The 5,772-nt window shown below is 44.3% G+C and overlaps 1 pseudogene; it reads left to right on the plus strand.

Annotated features, from left to right (window-relative positions):
• The first annotated feature begins 3,991 nt into the window (after positions 1 to 3,991).
• LOC119962313 lies at positions 3,992 to 5,285 on the plus strand (annotated as a pseudogene).
• The last annotated feature ends 487 nt before the right edge of the window (positions 5,286 to 5,772 follow it).

Here is a 5,772-nt window from a genome sequence, read left to right on the forward strand (position 1 = left end):
TTCATTAACGGCGTTCAACAGGCATCTCAACAAATACATGGATGGGATGGGTATGGAGGGATACGGCACTAGGCATGCTGAGGGTTTGGCCAAGGGTGGTATTATGACTGGTACAGGCTTGGAGGGCTGAAGGTCCTGTTCTTGTGCTGGATTGCTCTGTGTTCTTTGAAACAGGCCAAAGAAAGAAAAAAGGAAAGTATTCCACCTACCTGATAAACTATGGGCAACTGAAACTCAATGCACGGAAAGACTGTGAAGTTAGAGATGGAAGGTTTGAAGGCACTCCACCAGCTTCAAGTCCCCAGTAATGGAGGTGAGAATTGGCGTGTTTTTAAGCAGAAATTAAAACTCTACTTTGCAGCCCATGGCAGGCACAGCCTGACAAGAGGCATATTGCATTGCTGCTGATGGAAGCAGGTCCTCAAGCGATAGAAATTTATAATACCTTCACGTGCAACAGCAAAGCAGAAAGCAAGAGCTTCAATGAAGTAATAAAGTACTTTGATCGGCATTGCTCTCCGAAGAAAAATTCCAACATTTGAACGTTTTAAAAATATTTTGTACATGTACCCTGAAGGCAGGCAAATCTTTTGATAGCTTTTTAACCGACTTGTGGTTGAAGGCGCAGTCGTGCAATTTTAGTACGTTAAAGTTGTCGATGATCCGCAATCATATAGTGTTCGGGATATCGAATGATAAGATATGTGAGAGGCTATTGAGGGAAGAAGAGATGCAATTAGAAAACATTATCATGATTTGTCATGCAAGTGAGCTAGCTTCTCAGCAGATTAGTACGGTCAACCTAAAAACTGTTGCCGCCAATCTGGATGAAGATGCCAGTGCCATAACCACTGTGACGCAGTTGAACAAGAAACGTGATCTCCATGCAGGTGGCCATTTTAAGCGGCTGACTGGATCCGTCATTTTATGCCAGTGATGTGGCAATCGACATAGGTCACAACAATGTCCAGCATTTGGCAAGGTGTGTTCCATAAGACCATAAGACCATAAGACATAGGAGCGGAAGTAAGGCCATTCGGCCCATCGAGTCCACTCCACCATTCAATCATGGTTGATTTCAACTCCATTTACCCGCTCTCTCCCCATAGCCCTTAATTCCTCGAGAAATCAAGAATTTATCAATTTCTGTCTTAAAGACACTCAACGTCCCGGCCTCCACCGCCCTCTGTGGCAATGAATTCCACAGACCTACCACTCTCTGGCTGAAGAAATTTCTCCTCATCTCTGTTCTAAAGTGACTCCCTTTTATTCTAAGGCTGTGCCCCCGCGTCCTAGTCTCTCCTGCTAATGGAAACAACTTCCCTACGTCCATCCTATCCAAGCCATTCATTATCTTGTAAGTTTCTATTAGATCTCCCCTCAACCTCCTAAACTCCAATGAATATAATCCCACGATCCTCAGACGTTCATCGTATGTTAGGCCTACCATTCCTGGGATCATCCGTGTGAATCTCCGCTGGACCCGCTCCAGTGCCTGTATGTCCTTCCTGAGGTGTGGGGCCCAAAATTGCTCACAGTATTCTAAATGGGGCCTAACTAGTGCTTTATAAAGCCTCAGAAGTACATCCCTGCTTTTATATTCCAAGCCTCTTGAGATAAATGACAACATTACATTTGCTTTCTTAATTACGGACTCAACCTGCAAGTTTACCTTTAGAGAATCCTGGACTAGGACTCCCAAGTCCCTTTGCACTTTAGCATTATGAATTTTGTCACCGTTTAGAAAATAGTCCATGCCTCTATTCTTTTTTCCAAAGTGCAAGACCTCGCACTTGCCCACGTTGAATTTCATCAGCCACTTCTTGGACCATTCTCCTAAACTGTCTAAATCTTTCTGCAGCCTCCCCACCTCCTCAATACTACCTGCCCCTCCACCTATCTTTGTATCATCGGCAAACTTGGCCAGAATGCCCCCAGTCCCGTCATCTAGATCGTTAATATATAAAGAGAACAGCTGTGGCCCCAACACTGAACCCTGCGGGACACCACTTGTCACCGGTTGCCATTCCGAAAAAGAACCTTTTATCCCAACTCTCTGCCTTCTGTCTGACAGCCAATCGTCAATCCATGTTAGTACCTTGCCTCGAATACCATGGGCCCTTATTTTACTCAGCAGTCTCCCGTGAGGCACCTTGTCAAAGGCCTTTTGGAAGTCAAGATAGATAACATCCATTGGCTCTCCTTGGTCTAACCTATTTGTTATCTCTTCAAAGAACTCTAACAGGTTGTCAGGCACGACCTCCCCTTACTAAATCCATGCTGACTTGTCCTAATCCGACCCTGCACTTCCAAGAATTTAGAAATCTCATCCTCAACGATGGATTCTAGAATTTTGCCAACAACCGAGGTTAGGCTAATTGGCCTATAATTTTCCATCTTTTTTCTTGTTCCCTTCTTGAACAGGGGGGTTACAACAGCGATTTTCCAATCCTCTGGGACTTTCCCTGATTCCAGTGACTTTTGAAAGATCATAACTAACGCCTCCACTATTTCTTCAGCTATCTCCTTTAGAACTCTAGGATGTAGCCCATCTGGGCCCGGAGATTTATCAATTTTCAGACCTTTTAGTTTCTCTAGCACTTTCTCCTTGTGATGGCAACCATATTCAACTCTGCCCCCTGACTTTCCTGAATTGTTGGGATATTACTCATGTCTTCTACTGTGAAGACTGACGCAAAGTACTTATTAAGTTCCTCAGCTATTTCCTTGTCTCCCATCACTAGATTACCAGCGTCATTTTGGAGCGGCCCAATGTCTACTTTTGCCTCCCGTTTGTTTTTAATGTATTTAAAGAAACTTTTACTATCATTCCTAATGTTACTGGCTAGCCTACCTTCATATTTGATCCTCTCCTTCCTTATTTCTCTCTTTGTTATCCTCTGTTTGTTTTTGTAGCCTTCCCAATCTTCTGACTTCCCACTACTCTTTGCCACATTATAGGCTCTCTCTTTTGCCTTGATGCATTCCCTGACTTCCTTTGTCAGCCATGGTTGCCTAATCCTCCCTCTGATAACCTTTCTTTTCTTTGGGATGAACCTCTGCACTGTGTCCTCAATTACTCCCAGAAACTCCTGCCATTGCTGTTCTACTGTTTTTCCCACTAGGCTCTGCTTCCAGTCGATTTTCATCAGTTCCTCCCTCATGCGCCTGTAATTACCTTTATTTAACTGTAAAACCTTTACATCTGATTATACCTTCCTTCTTTCAAATTGCAGACTGAATTCTACCATATTATGATCACTGCTTCCTAAGTGTTCCCTTACTTTAAGATCTTTTATCAATTCTGGCTCATTACATAACACTAAGTCCAGAATAGCCTGTTCCCTCGTGGGCTCCATCACAAGCTGTTCCAAAAAGCCATCCTGTAAACATTCAATGAATTCCCTTTCTTTGGGTCCACTGGCAACTTCCAAGTGTGGCAAAACAAATCACTTTGCCAAGCAATGCTTTCCACGTCCAACAATAGACCAAACAGGATCAGTCAACGCGATTGATGAGATGTCCATTGAAGACCTGTTTTTTGTTGATCTGATTTCGACTAAGGACACGATGAGTCCGAATATGCAGAGTGAAGAAATCTTACTGACCAGTTGCAGCAATTGTGATGGTGATGCTGATACCATCGAAGACAGATGGACAATTACAGTGATGTTGAATGCCACATTGATCAAATGCAAGCTCGACACAGGGACGAGCGCCAACCTTCTCAGTTTGTCCGATTTGAATCGGCTGCGGGTTGAACCGAAAGCCGTCAATCAAACGAGACAACTGAAAGACTACAATGGAAATGAGATTGCAACACTGGAAGCATGTGAGAATGTGACAACAGAAGTCATATCATACCAGTTCCCATTGTGGACACGGAACACAGGCCCATCATAGGAACGGATGCATGTGAGGCCCTAATTGAGCAGCTGTACATTCCAGACGTGCGGTGAAAGAGAGCCATTGCGACTGGCAATGAGATATAATGGCACAGTTATCTAATGAGATAAAAGCAAAACTTAAAGTGGAGGAAGATAAACCAGGTGAAGAGATGGAGGAGCCAAACGGAATTCCAGAATTCTGGTTAACTGTCTTCAAAAATGTGGATTTGCTGAGTGACATGATACCGGAGCATGATGAGCCTATCCTAAAGCATCTACAAGATGTAAATGTAAAATTTTCAGATCCTGGACAGCCAATGAGCTTTACTCTGGAGTTTAAGTTTGAGCTAAATGATTATTTCACAGATGTGGTAGTGACAAAATCATACCAGATGGAATCGCAGCCTGATGAGTCAGATTTTTTCTTCTTTGATGAACCAAAAACCATGGGATGCACAGGGTGACAGATCGACTGGAAGAAAGAAAAAAACGTCACATTGAAAACCATTAAAACAAAGCAGAAGCATAAGGGTCGGGCCACTGGCAGTACAGTTGCAAAAAGTATCCCAAATGACTCCTTCTTCAATTCCTTTAGTCCTCCTGAAGTTCCAGAGCAGGGAGAGCTGGTTGAAGTTTCTGCATGACTTTGAAATTGTTCATTTCTTGCATGAACACATAATACCAGGTGCAATGTCATACCTTACCGGAGAAGCCATTGCAAATGATGATAATTACGATGACATTGATCACGATGAGGAAAGTGAAGAATCAGATGATGAGCCAGAAGAGGAAGACTATGAAGGTCTATTTAGTTCAGTTGGCAGTTGTGCCGAGGTGATCACAAGCAGCACCCAATCGGCACAGGACAACAATAATTATGAAAGCTCTACGATGACGTGTGCAGAGGCTGAAAGTGAAATTGCAACAGCAGATCAATCTGATGAGAGCAAATCAACTGTGAACAGACTGGTAACTTGTCCATTTTGGAGAAATTGGCACCAGAGTCGTACGGTGAATCATCCTATGCCCACGTATTTGGTCCCTGCAGTGGATTCCTCAATACTCAAGGCCTGTCCACCAAAATCTTTCATTCTTACTCCACAGTATAAATATTTCCCACTTTGTCTGTCTGTTAGCTTTGACAGAGTCATCGGACTCGAAACATTCGCTCTTTTCTCTCCCCACAGATGCTGCCAGGCATGCTGAGATTTTCCAGCATTTTCTCTTTCCTTCCAGTCCACCAAAAGACAGGATCAACAGGTGGATACAGCTTCGTCCAGTTCTCCAACGAAAGACAAAGCATGTATCGTTATATCAGATGAGGATGAACAATCAATCAGTTCTCCAACAAAAGACGAAGAGGGAAGGAGGAGGTCGTGTCAGAGCTGGGGAAGATAAATGAGGCATTCAGGGAATATTATGAGGAATTGTACTGGGCGGATCCGGTGGTTGAAGATGGGGATATGGGGCGGTGCTTGGATGGGTTAGATGAGGAGAGGAGGCATGCGCTAGAGGAGCCTTTAGGGCTGAGGGAAGTAATGGAAAGCATAAGAGGGATGAAGTCTGGGAAGGCTCCGGGGCCGGATTGTTACAGGCGGAATTTTATGAGGAATTTGCGGCGCCAAGCCTACTGGGGGCATTTAGCGAGGCGTTGGGGAAGGGGGAGCTGCCAGAGACAATGACACAGGCGATGATCACGCTAATACCAAAGAAAGGGAAGGGCCTGTTAGAATGTGTGTTGTACAGGCCCATATCGCTGTTAAATACGAACGTGAAAGTGCTGGCTAGGTTAGTGGCAGGGAGGATGGAAAGATGCGTTCTGCGGGTGGTTGCAAAAGATCAAATGGGCTTCGTGAAGGGCAGGCAACTCTCGAGTAATACAAGG

The sequence above is a fragment of the Scyliorhinus canicula genome, chromosome 2, assembly GCF_902713615.1.
Source record: "Scyliorhinus canicula chromosome 2, sScyCan1.1, whole genome shotgun sequence".
NCBI classification, from domain to species: domain Eukaryota; kingdom Metazoa; phylum Chordata; class Chondrichthyes; order Carcharhiniformes; family Scyliorhinidae; genus Scyliorhinus; species Scyliorhinus canicula.